The sequence below is a fragment of the Lemur catta genome, chromosome 9 (genome assembly GCF_020740605.2).
Source record: "Lemur catta isolate mLemCat1 chromosome 9, mLemCat1.pri, whole genome shotgun sequence".
In the NCBI taxonomy this organism is placed as follows: Eukaryota; Metazoa; Chordata; class Mammalia; order Primates; family Lemuridae; genus Lemur; species Lemur catta.
In genome coordinates this window covers 98,136,283-98,149,809 of record NC_059136.1, presented here as the reverse complement: position 1 = coordinate 98,149,809, position 13,527 = coordinate 98,136,283, and the positions used below count along the sequence as shown (strand labels likewise).

Sequence of the window (13,527 nt, the reverse complement as noted above, 5' to 3'; positions counted from 1 at the left end):
AAGACTACAATGTCAATCCGGATCTAATTTCTTAATGGCAGGTTGACTGAAAGTCAGCTTTAGAAGGACAGACAATAATAATAACTTTCATTCAACTGGATCATTCACAGAGACACAAGGGCAGAGGTCCCACATGGAATTTTTTCGAGGCTATACATGCTCACCTGATTCAGAGAGTGAAATACAGATAGTGTAGCAACATATGATTTTAACCAAGCAAATAAAAACCCTTCCTACAAACCCAGAGGAATGGTGCTTTGTGACAAAGTGTCCTTGTGGAAAAGCTTCCTGAGACTCTTCTGAATTTTCAGAGAAAATATGATCATTTAGTGGCTTATAGAGAAAGAATATATCTGAAACATGTCCTTCAAAAAAACCAAAATGCCCTTGTATACTCTCACACAAAATAAAATTTCCTCTGTCCCGGGAGGACTGCTTCCACTTGAGAAAGGTAAATGACATTTTAAATCAGAGAAATTAAAACAATGAGAACATCTTCCCCCACTAGCATAACTAGTCAGATCAGAAACATGGTACAAAATAATCTTATGGTTAATTTATAGTCACTAAAAACACCAGAAAGAAAAATGAGTCCCTCTACCTTGAAGAAAATTTTCTCAGCATACCTTTTACTGAAAATTTATCTCAGAACTCTAGATTTTTCTTCAAAGATTTTAAAGATACCATTTTGTTTTCTTGAAAACTTCACCTATAATTAAAAATGAATGCATTTTTTAAAAGTTATATACAAAGCTCTATGCTTAAAAAACATTAACTCTGTAACAGAAATAGGACAGAAAAGTAAACACAGGAAAAACTTAATAAAGTGACTTTTTTCTTTTTAAACAAATACCTAATACTATCCACTTTTTGTTTTTATAGGAGGAGGAACTATTCTTTCTACTATTACTTTGCAGAAGGAAAATAATCTAAGCTATTTTAATAATATATTATATAGAATTAAAAATGTAATAGTCATCAAATTTTCAAAAGCAGAGTACAGAATACAGAACTCTATAATTATGTCTAATAATAACAATCATTTAAACTTTAGCTTGCAATCAGAGGAAAAAGGAAAGCAAGGGGATAAAAAAATAAAAACGAAACAAAGAAACAGAATAAAAAGATAAAATCAATGAAGACAGAGACATCAAGAGCAGGACAGAAGCACATCCAGTCAGTCATGGAGTGTGGGACAGACTTCCACATAAGAGAGGAGGCAGGTTCATACCCATCAGAAATTCATGTGCATTGGACATTGGCATATTTGAACAAACGTTTGAACATTTACAGCATGACAACTAATGACAATTAAATCCTTTTTAAATACCAATGGTAGATAGAAGTGATAAATTAGCTTTTTGGTATATTTTTCATACTCAGGATAAAATACAAATAAATTTTTAAAAACATTTTTATAAAATTCTACCTACACACAATAACCTTTTGAAATCTCTGGGCCTGAAAAGTATTTCCCTTTGGCTTAAAGGTTGATTAACAAGCACCAGGTGTTAAAGGACACATAGTCCCCCAAAGGGGGACTTCACCCCCATATCATAACCAAAAAAAAAAAAAACCCCAGAAAAATAGCAAATAACTGAAAAGGAAAAAGGAATACATTTTTCACCACGCAGCACAATGTTATTAAACGTCATGTCTACAAACCACATAAAATTATCTAAAATACATACTGGGGTAAGCAATCCACAGTAATAAATTATGCTTTTAAATTCCTTACTGTGACATAAAAGATTAACCTTTTCATTCAGTCCACAGATTTCTCTTTTTTTTATTTCAGCATATTATGGGGATACAAATGTTTAGGTTACATATATTGCCTTTGCATTGCTCAAGTCAGAGCTCCAAGCGTGTTCATTGCCCACATGGTGTGCACCACAACCATTAGGTGTGAATATACCCATACCTTCCTCCTCCTTCCCACCTCCCCAACCCCTGGTGAATGTTACTACTCTTTGTGCACTTAAGTGTTGATCAGTTAATACCAATTTGATGGTGAGTACATGTAGTGTTTGTTTTTCCATTCTTGTGATACCCACTTAGTAGAATGGGCTCCAGCTCTATCCAGGATAATACAAGAGGTGCTAGATCACCACTGTTTTTTGTGGCTGAGTAGTACTCCATGGTATACATATACCACATTTTATTAATCCATTCATGTATTGATGGGCACTTAGGTTGTTTTCACATCTTTGCAATTGTGAATTGTGCTGCTATAAACATTCAAGTGCAGAAATGTTTTTTATAGAATGTCTTTTTTTCCTTTGGATAGATGCCCAGTAATGAGATTGCTGGATCAAATGGCAGTTTTACTTTTTGTTCTTTGAGGTATCTCTAAATTACTTTCCACAGAGGTTGTATTAGTTTGCAGTCCCACCAGCAGTGTATGAGTGTTCCTATCTTTCCACATCCACGCCAACATTTACTGTTTGGGGACTTTTTGATTTGGATTTCCCTGTGATTAGAGATGTTGAGCACTTTTTCTTATGTTTCTTGTCCATTAGTTTGTCATCTTTTGAAAAGTTTCTGTTCATATCCTTTCCCCACTTTTTAATGGGGTTGTTTGATTTTTTTCTTGCTGATTTCCCTGAATTCTATACAGATTCCAGTGATCAGACCTTTATTGGATGTGTAGCATACAAATATTTTCTCCCATTCTGTAGGTTGTCTATTTGCTGTAGTGATAGTTTCATTGGCTGTGTTGAAGCTTTTTAATTTGATCAGGTCCCATTTATTTATTTTTGCTATTGCTATGATTGCCTTTGGGGGTCTTCTTCATAAATTCTTTGCCTAGGCCACTGTCTATAAGAGTTTTCCCAACATTTTCTTCTAGAATTCTTATAGTGTCATGCCTTAGGTTCAAGTCTGTCATCCACCATGAGTTGATTTTTGTGAGAGGTGAGAGATACGGATCCTGTTTCAGTCTACTACATGTGGCTATTCAATTTCCCCAGCACCATTTTTTGAATAAGGATTCTTTTCCCCAGTGTATGTTTTTGTCTGCTTTGTCAAAGATTAGATGGCTAATAGGAGGATGGTTTTATATCTGGGTTCTCAGTTCTGTTCCATTGGTCTATGTCTCTGTTCTTGTGCCAGTACTATGCTGTTGTAGTTACTATAGCTTTGTAGTATAGCTTGAAGTCTGGTAAATTGATGCCTCCCAATTTGTTCTTTTTGCTTAAGATTGCTTTTGCTACATGGTGTCTTCTCTGGTTCAATACAAAGCATAGAATTATTTTTTCTAGATTTGAAAAAAAATGATGTTGGTATTTTAATAGGGATTGAATCCCCAAATTTTACCAGACCTACAAAGTCCCTATTCTACAGAAATTATTCCACAACATTGAGAAGGAAGGAATCCTCCCAACATGTTCTATGAAGCCAACATCACCTTGATACCAAAATCAGGAAAGGACTCAACAAAAAAAGAAAACTACAGACCAATATCTCTTATGAATATATTTGCAAACATTCTCAGTAAAATCCTGGTCAACTGAATTCAGGTGCTTATCAAAAAAATAATCCATCACAACCAAGTGGGCTTCATCCCAGAGATGCAGGGATGTTTCAACATATGCAAATCTATAAATGTAATTCTCATAAATGAGAAGTAAAAAGAAAGACCATATGATCTTCTCAACAGACTCAGGAAAATCATTTGACAAAATTCAGCACCCTTTCATGATATGAACATGTAACAAAATAGGCATAGATGGGACTTACCTAAAAATGATAATAGCCATATATGACAAACCCATAGCCAACATTGTACTGAATGGGAAAAAATTGAAAGCATTCTGTTTAGAAATGGAACCAGACAAGTTTGCCCTCTATCACCACTTGTATTCAACATAGTGCTGGAAGTCCTAGCCAGAGCAATCAGACAAGAGAAGGAAATCAAGGGCATCCAAATGGGGGCAGAAGAGGTCAAACTATTGCTCTTTGTTGACAATATCTTTCTAGATATTTTATACCTAGAAAACCCCAAAGATCTTGCCATGAGACTACTGGAATTGATATTCAGCAAAATCTCAGGTTACAAATCAATATACCCAAATCAGTAGTATTCCTATATGCCATTAACAGTCGAACTGAGAACCAAATCAAAGACTCAATACCCTTCATAATAGCAACAGAGAAAATAAAATACCTAGGAATATATTTAACTAAGGAGGTGAAAGACCTCTAGAGGGAGAACTATGAAACACTGAGGAAAGAAATAGCAGAGGATATAAACAGGTGGAAGACCACACCATGCTCATAGGTCAGTAGACTCAACATTGTTAAAATGTCTATACTACCCAAAGTGATCTACAGATTCAACACAGTCCACAGATTATTAATGATTCCTAGAGTTTTCTAGCCACTAAAAATAGGATTCAGAGACAGCCTCTACTTTAAAAAGTATAGGTCAGTCAGAAGGTATAAACAGATGTTTAAAACATAAAATAGTATATAAAAGTATACCATGGTATTGACATAAAAGATGATAATGATCAATAGAACAACTCTCCATAAAATGAAATTCAAGCCATTTGACAGAAATGTTGGGTGATTTCTTCTCTCTGAAATCATGCTCCCTATGTTATGATAGTGGCAACAGTAAAATAGATAAATATTTGATAGATAGATAGATGGCAGAGATAGAGAGATGACAGAGAGGGATAGATGATAGATAGATATAGAGAGATGATAGAGAGATAGAGATAAATGATAGATGACAGATAAATGATAGATAAACAGACACATAGAAATAAATGATAAAGATGATAAATATGTATAGATGACAGAGATGGAGAGATGATAGAGAGGTGTAGATGACAGATATAAAGAGATGATATAGAGAGATATAAATAGATGACAGATACATAAGATAGATTAGATAGATAGGCATATAGGCACATATAGATAAGAGTCTTTTCTATAGTACATGCCTGCCAAGTGATAAGCATTTTATTTTTATTGTTCTATTTAATCTTAATTGTATACACTTGATTTATAAATTTCAATTGTGTCCTTAAAACTGCCAAACAATTTTGGTTTGATGATCTGCCTGAATCTCTTCCACTCTATGAAATCCGTGACTATTTCAGAGCTTTTCCACCCAAATCTAATTTCCTGCTGTCCTACCCTTTCACACTCACAGATGAACTGAGCTCACCCCTCACAGAGCAAATGAAATCGATAGTCAAGACCTCTTCAACCATCCTATGACAGTGCAGAGACCTCATGATTGTCACATCCTCTTATAATTCTCCCTTCTAAACAACATTCTGAAATGACAAAAATACTCCAATTATAAGAATGAGCAGTCTTCATTTTGTGTCTCCTGCTCACTTGTCCCAATCTGGCATATTGCATTGAAAGTCAAAAGCAATGTTAACTAGTGGTCATAGAGCCACCTTTGGTTTCCGGATGGGTATAGTCCTAGTGAAAGGTCAAAAGGAGGTCTTATCTCATAAGCCAAGTCCCATCAAATGGAGTAGTTGTTGGCTGTCACGAGAGCTGTGTCTAGAAAATTCTGAGATTATATCCATATTCAGTGGGCAAAAGTCCTCTGAGAGTTTAGCAGTATTTGGCACAGATGTCAGACAATTGCTGGTTATTTGCCTGTTTTAAGCTGCTGCTTCATTATTCACTACAATATTGATCATGTATCTTTTATTAAACAAATAGCTGGAACAGAGTAAACACAATAAATATTTATTAACTTAATTATTGATTGGATAAATAAATGAATACTATGGTAAGAAAAGATGTTTCTATATCAAGACTACTAAGAATGTTGTTATTTTCATTGTAAGTGTGTTTTCAATTTTACCAAAGGTCATGCTGGCATACTGAAAGACTATATGGATTTTAAAATTGTATGCTCTAATGTGATGCATTGTATTGATACAGATGCAGTTTTATATTCCTGAAATTATCTCTCCTTAATTGTTTTGGACTATTCTTCATGATTTGACTTACAAGCACCTTTAAAAATTTTTATCCTCTCTCAAAAAATGACGTTAGGGTATAATTTTATTGGTGCCGTCCTAAGCTTTATTATCAGGGGTATGCTAGCGTATCATCTTTTAGTATATTCCATAATACTATACAATGTGTTCTTTAAAATTTGAAAAATTTGCCTACTTGAGCCCAGAGACTATTTAAAAGCAGTTTACAATTATTTCAACTTTCTATAGGTTCTGTTTTGATATTAGTTTTCTCATTATCTTAAGATCCATTGGAAAATTATTCATTTAGTATGATTTTCAAAATTATTCTCACAAAAATACAAATAGTAATTTCTTAGAAATCTATTCTCTTTATGTTTTTTTTTTTTTTTTTTTTTTTTTTTTTTTTGAGACAGAGTCTCACTTTGTTGCCCGGGCTAGAGTGAGTGCCATGGCATCAGCCTAGCTCACAGCAACCTCAGACTCCTGGGCTTAAGCGATCCTACTGCCTCAGCCTCCCGAGTAGCTGGGACTACAGGCATGAGCCACCATGCCCGGCTAATTTTTTTGTATATATATTTTTAGTTGGCCAGATAATTTCTTTCTATTTTTAGTAGAGACGGGGTCTCACTCTTGCTCAGGCTGGTCTCGAACTCCTGACCTCGAGCGATCCACCCGCCTCGGCCTCCCAGAGCTAGGATTACAGGCGTGAGCCACCGCGCCCGGCCCTCTTTATGTTTTTGTAACTTTCATCTCTTGGGTATATTAATTATTTTTGTTTTTCAACCTTCTGTTTTATTAACTTTTTCTTTTACATTTATTCTTTTCAGGTTGAGTTAAACACTTCACATAAGTGAGAAATAAATGTCCACTGTGTTCAGCCTGTGAGATCTGTTGTTGTTGATTACCATAACTTTGCCCATCTAGACTAATAAGGTTTCAGATATATAGGTTCTATTTCCTAGTTACGTGTTCAGTAGATGGGTACATTGGTATTGATTCTGTTCAATAACTTTGAAGACTCAAGTCTTTCTTCAATTCTGTAACGCTCCCACTGCTAACCCTTCAAATTTGGTCTCTCTCTCTCTTATTCCTGTTTTCTGCCTCTTGGAACTTCTGTTTAATATAAATACTTGACATTTTCAATCTTTTCTCTCTATCTCTAAATCTTTCTTATTTATTCTTTTCATCTGTCTGTACTACATGCTGAGTGATTTTTTTCATATTTATCTTCCAGTTCACTAATTCTGTATTCAGCTATTTCTAGTTTGCTGTTTAATCTGTTGAGATTTTAATTTAAATTCTATATATCATGTTTAAAATTTATTTTTTATTTTTTTCAACATGATTTCTATTCATTCTCTTATTTAATTCAAATGCACATTATAATCTTTCAAATTGTTTTAATCTCCCTAGGTTCCACTTTTATTTTGCTTTGTTTTATTGCTTTTCATTTATTCAAATTGCTATCTTGCAATTTTTTACTCAATTGGATTTTAACTTGTATATGCAAGAATGAGAGAACTTCCTGGGAGTTTGTTTTTCTTTCCTATGTTTGTACACGCTAGCTTGCAGAAGAAGCCTACATGGGGATTTCACATGTGCTTTTGCCAGGATCTCAGGGATTTCATGTGTCCCAGGGCTGTTTATTCATGCTAATTTATCATCTTTTCTATGCAGCACCATAATGTTTGAGTAAATTCAAATTCCTCTCCTGTGTACCATAGGTTTGGATTAAAATTTCAAAAAGCTTCCTGTTTTATTCCAGCCTCAGTCCCTGATGTTTAGCTAAGAAATCATCTTGCTGCTTCCTCTTTCCTCATGGAAAAGAATTCTCCAGTTTGCTTCACCCCTTGCAGAGATGCAGCGGGCTTTTTGCAGGAAGCTTTGTTTCCAGCCTCTGCCTCAGGGGAGTCCGTGTCTCTTTACCCTGTATGGGTACTAAAACCTCAACTTCTGATCCCTAGTACCAACATCTGTGTATAATTCCTGGGCCAAGACAGCATTAGCTCCTGCTTTCTCCTTGGGTTTTAGTTTGCTTGTCTTTTTCGACATGTAAGAACTGCCCTTTCTTTTCAGCTTATTTATGTTCAAAGTCATTCTTTATATTTTTTCCTTTTATTGCATAGTTCTAGGTATTTTTAGCAAAAAGGAAGCTTGATTTATTGAATTGACTATTTGTCAAGAAATTCTCTTGGTGTCAAACTGTCACTGAAAGGAGGCGATTAGTCAAATGCCTTATAAAACACATCATTTTCTTCTTAAACTTGCTTTTATGTCACATTTCCCAATAATGGAATAGGTAAGAAAAAATTTTAATATTATATATAGTGCAGTATGTTTATATATTTTAATTGTATTTTCAAATAACATTTCAAGTAATTAAAAATGGAAAATAAGCTAATGACTTCATTTGCTATAGAAGCCATGTCAAAAAAAGTTTATTTTAGCTAAAAAAGGTTATAAAATACCATTCATGGTTAATGAGAAAATGAGGATCTGGGCCAAACTATCCAAATGTTGCAAAGAACATCTGGCACTATGCAAAATAAAAGTAATATTGACTTAACTCAACCTTTAAAAACAGTCTAAAGTTATTCAAGCTAGTTTTTGTCTGCCTTAAGCTCATAAGTATTTGTGAAGAAGAATATTTTAGAGCCATTTAAAGCATTCAGCAAGCTTCTTATGCCTCAACCAATGAACAGCATGCCTAGGGAAGGGGAAACTCAGACACATCATGCAATTTGCCCAAGACCATGAAGTTAATGACTGTGAACCCTGTAAAGCACCAGGGTAGTATTTTCAGTGCCTTTTCTAATATTCTCCACTTTCCTCATATTGATTATGGATAATGTATATGTGAATATTAATTCACAGATTCATTATAATTTAGAAAGCCTTTAAAATGTTTTCTGTATATTCTATAAATTGTGCATAATGGTTATTATTGTTTCCTCAGACACTGAAACAAAACCACATCAACTGCTTTCCTCAAGGCCAGCTAAGAAGTGAAGAAGTGGACTCAAGTTTTCCTAGGATTTCTACTTGTTTGATAAGGTGACAAGCAGAGCTAATTATGGCACAAAACACAGATTTTCAACCATAACAAGAGTGCCATTTCTATTGTGACATTAGGAGAAACTGATAATCATAAAAATTCATATCAAAGTTCCTCAATTTTGATATAAAGAGCAGATTGGGGAGTATACAAATGAGATTATTCTCATTTACAGCCATTTGAAAATATATTTCCTGAGCAAAAGAAATACTGAGTTACACATGACACACTATGAATTTTGCATAATTTAAAGCCTATCCTCTGTGTTTCCATTCTGGAGTAGACTTTTCATATCAGAGTCACACTGGTATGAAAGGACAAGGAAAGAACTGCTACCTATAGAGAGACAGGTTTCCACCTTTACTTAAAGAACGCTTTTCGTTAATTTTCCTGATAATCAACACCACTCACAATTGGAGGCCAAACCTGAACACGGCACTGGAATGTGCACAGAGTTAGCATCTGGGCCTTTGATACATTTTAAAATCATTTCACCTTCTCAGTAAACTGATGAGACACTTACTATGATTACTTTCATTTTAGGGTTGAGGAATAGGAGTCTAGGAAAGAGCACAAAAGGCTACACAGAGAAAAGGGAACATAGAGCACGTGAATGCCTGCGGTCTGACGTCAGAGCCTCTATGCCTACATCCCTACGTGCTGTGTTATATTGCTGCTTGCAATCTCCTGTGCCAAAGCTGAGCAAAACAAAAAATAAAAACGGACACTGGCAGTGGCGAGCTCTGTGTAGTGGCTGTACACCTCCCCACCCCCACAAAAGATGTCCACAACCTAATCCCTGGAACCTTTGAATATGTCACCTTACATGGCAAAAGAGACTTCGCAGATGTGACTAAGGGAATGGGAGACCATTATGCATTATCTGAGTGGGCCCAGTGTAATCCCAGGGTCCTTAAAAGTAGCAGAGGGAGCCAGGAGATGAGAAGGGCCAGAAGCAGAGGAGTGTGGGCAGCTCTTGCAGGGGAAAGGCAAAGACGGGGGTTCTCTGAGGCCTCCAGAAAGGGATGCAGCCCCACTTGTGGCCCAGTGAGGACTATTTCAGATTCCCAACCTCTAGAACTGTAAGACAGTAAGTATAGCTTGTTTTAAGGCACCTAGTTTATAGTAATTCAGTGCAGCAGTCACAGAAAACTAATAGACTGACTAAAAGCATAAACTTTGGAATTATACAGATTCAAGTTAAAATTCTCTGTCTCTACTTGCCAACTATTGTGTCCTTGATGAAGTTCACACCAGCTCACAAGAGAACAGCCTGGAAAGTGTGAATGTGGCCATAGCATATATAGAAAAGATCTACTTCAAACTATTCTATTCATTCTGGAGCATGAAGAGCTATTTTTTAAAAAACCCAGCAACTCATGTAATAAATTGTCATAAAGAATGAGAGGCAATATATGTCTCAAAATGCTCCTTTTTGTGCAATTAACACCAACCAAATATGAAGCAGTATTACTGTTAGGTTAAAGTTATCATATCCATGAAATCTAAGGGAACAAGAAAAGTATAACTTCCATTTTGGGACTTTTTGGATATGAGTGTCTCATTTTGAGGTGAGATTGTAACTCTGAAGATGAACAGTATCATTCCCAAGTCTTGAGATAAATTAGAAAAATTCATCATAGAACATCATTTTTCTGTTGGGCTTTTATCTAGAATAGCAGGCATTGGCAACCTGTTCTCTTTTTTTTTTTTTTTTTTTTTTTTTTTTTGAGACAGTCTTGCTCTGTTGCCCGGGCTAGAGTGAGTGCCGTGGCGTCAGCGTAGCTCACAGCAACCTCAAACTCCTGGGCTTAAGCGATCCTCCTGCCTCAGTCTCCCGAGTAGCTGGGACTACAGGCATGCGCCACCATGCCCGGCTAACTTTTTCTACATATATTTTAGTTGGCCAGATAATTTGTTTCTATTGTTTAGTAGAGACGGGGTCTCACTCTTGCTCAGGCTGGTCTCGAACTCCCGACCTCGAGCGATCCACCCGCCTCGGCCTCCCAGAGTGCTAGGATTATAGGCGTGAGCCACCGCGCCCGACCGGCAACCTGTTCTTAAACGGAGAATAGTCAATACGTTTGGCTTGTCAAGCCGTACAATCTTTGTTGAAACTATTCAGATCTGCCATTACAGTGGGAAAGTAGCCGTAGACAGTATGTAAATAAGTGTGTCTGGCTGTGTAACAATAAAACTGTTTATAAGAATGGTGGCGCGCCTGCAGGCTGTAATTTGCCACATCTTGTGTTAAAGGACGTCTTGGCTCAAGGGCATTCACTGTAACTCAAAGTTTTAGTGTCCGTCCATCCTGCTGTTTATTTTTTCATTCTCAAATGTGCCCTAAGGTATGTAGCCCTGGTCCTATGGCCACACAGACCTAAAAGTCCTTGCCCTGGACTTGCAGGAGCCCACAAAGGGACTCAGACTCTCCCACTTAACTGCGTATCTATTTGCCTTGGAAGGAACCCCAGGGTGTAAACCGGTGCTGTCCCAGACACACGGGCACAGGGGACAGCCTACGTCTGCCTCACGTGTTACAAAGATGACTGAGTCAGCATCCCCAGGAGATGTGTGCTCAGACAGGGAAAAGTAGGCTCGGGCTGTGCCTATCCACGGAGCCCCCCCTCAGAGGCAGACTCCCCAGGAAGCAAAGGAAGGCAACTCCTCAGAGCTCAACCGGCAGGCCCCTCCCAAGGGCCCAGGAAGGGCCCGTAGTGTGTTCACACAGTCACACGTGTTTATAAATTACAAGTGCATACAAGCACCAGGCCCTGCCCTGACTTTGTAGACACTGTTCCAGAGGCCGGGTGGAGCACAGCCACCAAAACGGTCCTCAGCTGTCCAAGATGGGGCTTAACAGACTCTGAACAGTCACCTTGGTCACTGGCACTGCAGCGCTCCGGAGACCATCAAACGCAGGAAGGTGAGTAACTCGTCTGAGCTGCTCCCTACTCCAAACCCTCGTTCACCACAGGGACCCAATAAATGTCTGTCAAACACATATCAATGCATTCAATGCAAACAGAAACGCTGTCATTGCACAAGGGAATTAAAAAAAAGATTTCCTCAATTAAAGAAATGAGAAAAAAAGGAATTCAAATTATGAGATAAAAGTAACAATCAAAATTTTTAAAGTATATATTTAATTGAAAAACAAAAGTTGAGACTGTGAAAGAGAGGACATTAACAGATTAAAAGATATGATATAATTTGGTCTCAAATGGGAGAAGAAAATGCCACGGAGTAACTGAACAAGCCGTAGAAGATCCACATTGAGAAGAGATACATTGGAAAACAGGCAACAAGTAGCTCCGTTCCTTCGTTCTTTCTTTCTTTCTTTCTTTTCTTTTTCTTTTTTTTTCTTTTTTCTTTTTTTTTTTTTTTTTTGGCAGAGAATAAAAGAACTTTGAAAAACTTTTAAAAAATCTATTACTGCCTAATGAGACCCACACTTACTCCAATCTGCTCTCGGGGCACTTAGCCCGCGCCACTCCCCGCTCGCCCGCATCAAGTCAGTGGGTGACGCGGCTGACACAAGACAGTCCCGCAGCTCCCACTGCTCCTTTCTCGGTTTTCTAGGGGAAGATTATCGAAGATTATAGCTAACTTATGGCTACCTACACTTCTCTTGCTGTAGGTGTTGACACTAATGGGTACCAGCGCCGCTTGGCTGAGAAATGAATGGGGCGTCTAGATTGGCAATGAACAGCGACAGCGGGGAACCGGCCTCGGCAGAGACCCTCGCCTGCGAGAAGAGGGGGTCGCCTAGACGGGCAACCTGCCTGCAGATTCATTTGGGTGTGATTTGTGATGAAGACGGATGGTTAAGCTGCATTTTTCCTCTTTCCACATGTCCACAGGAGACACCCGGCTGGCAGCACTGCTACAGGCACTGTGTGTGTTCCCGGATGGTGCCACATAAGGGACCCGTGAAGACCCTTGTCCCCAGAGACCTTCCTGACCAGAGTGCAAAGCACCTGTGTCTCCACCCAGCTCACCAGTGACTACGGCCTGGGAGCCTCTGGCTGGTAGAAACAGGAAACTGGACTCAAAACACAAACCATTCATACCGTAGCCAAGATAGTGGTTCCAATTAGCCCTGCTACAAGAGCTTGCGATGAAGCGATTTTTTTTTTCTCACAGAAGGGAATAAAAGGACTTGATCATATTTATAGCTTCTAAACAGTCACTTTTCACTTGAAACCCGAGAACCTATTTGTTGCGCTTTATTCTTGAATATTTTGATGGATGTTTCTGCCGTAGCTACTCAACGGTTCTGTCACCTATGAACCCATATATATTACCTCTTATACTAAACCAAAATATTTTATTAAGGATTTGAGCTAATACTCACAAAATTGATAGCATATTTTGGGCTACTGCTGTCCTTTAAGTGATTATATACTGGGGACTATTCCTATTCAGCAAGTCCCCATGAAATAAGAAAAAATAAACTTGCCGGCTAAAAATTTCAATTTTAGTTCCTTAGCTACAAATGGGTTTCAGATG

The 13,527-nt window shown here is 37.6% G+C and overlaps 1 protein-coding gene across 1 annotated transcript in view; it reads right to left on the bottom strand.

Annotated features, from left to right (window-relative positions):
• PXDNL (peroxidasin like) overlaps nucleotides 1-13,527 on the bottom strand; it is a 383,932-nt gene that overhangs the window by 52,833 nt on the left and 317,572 nt on the right.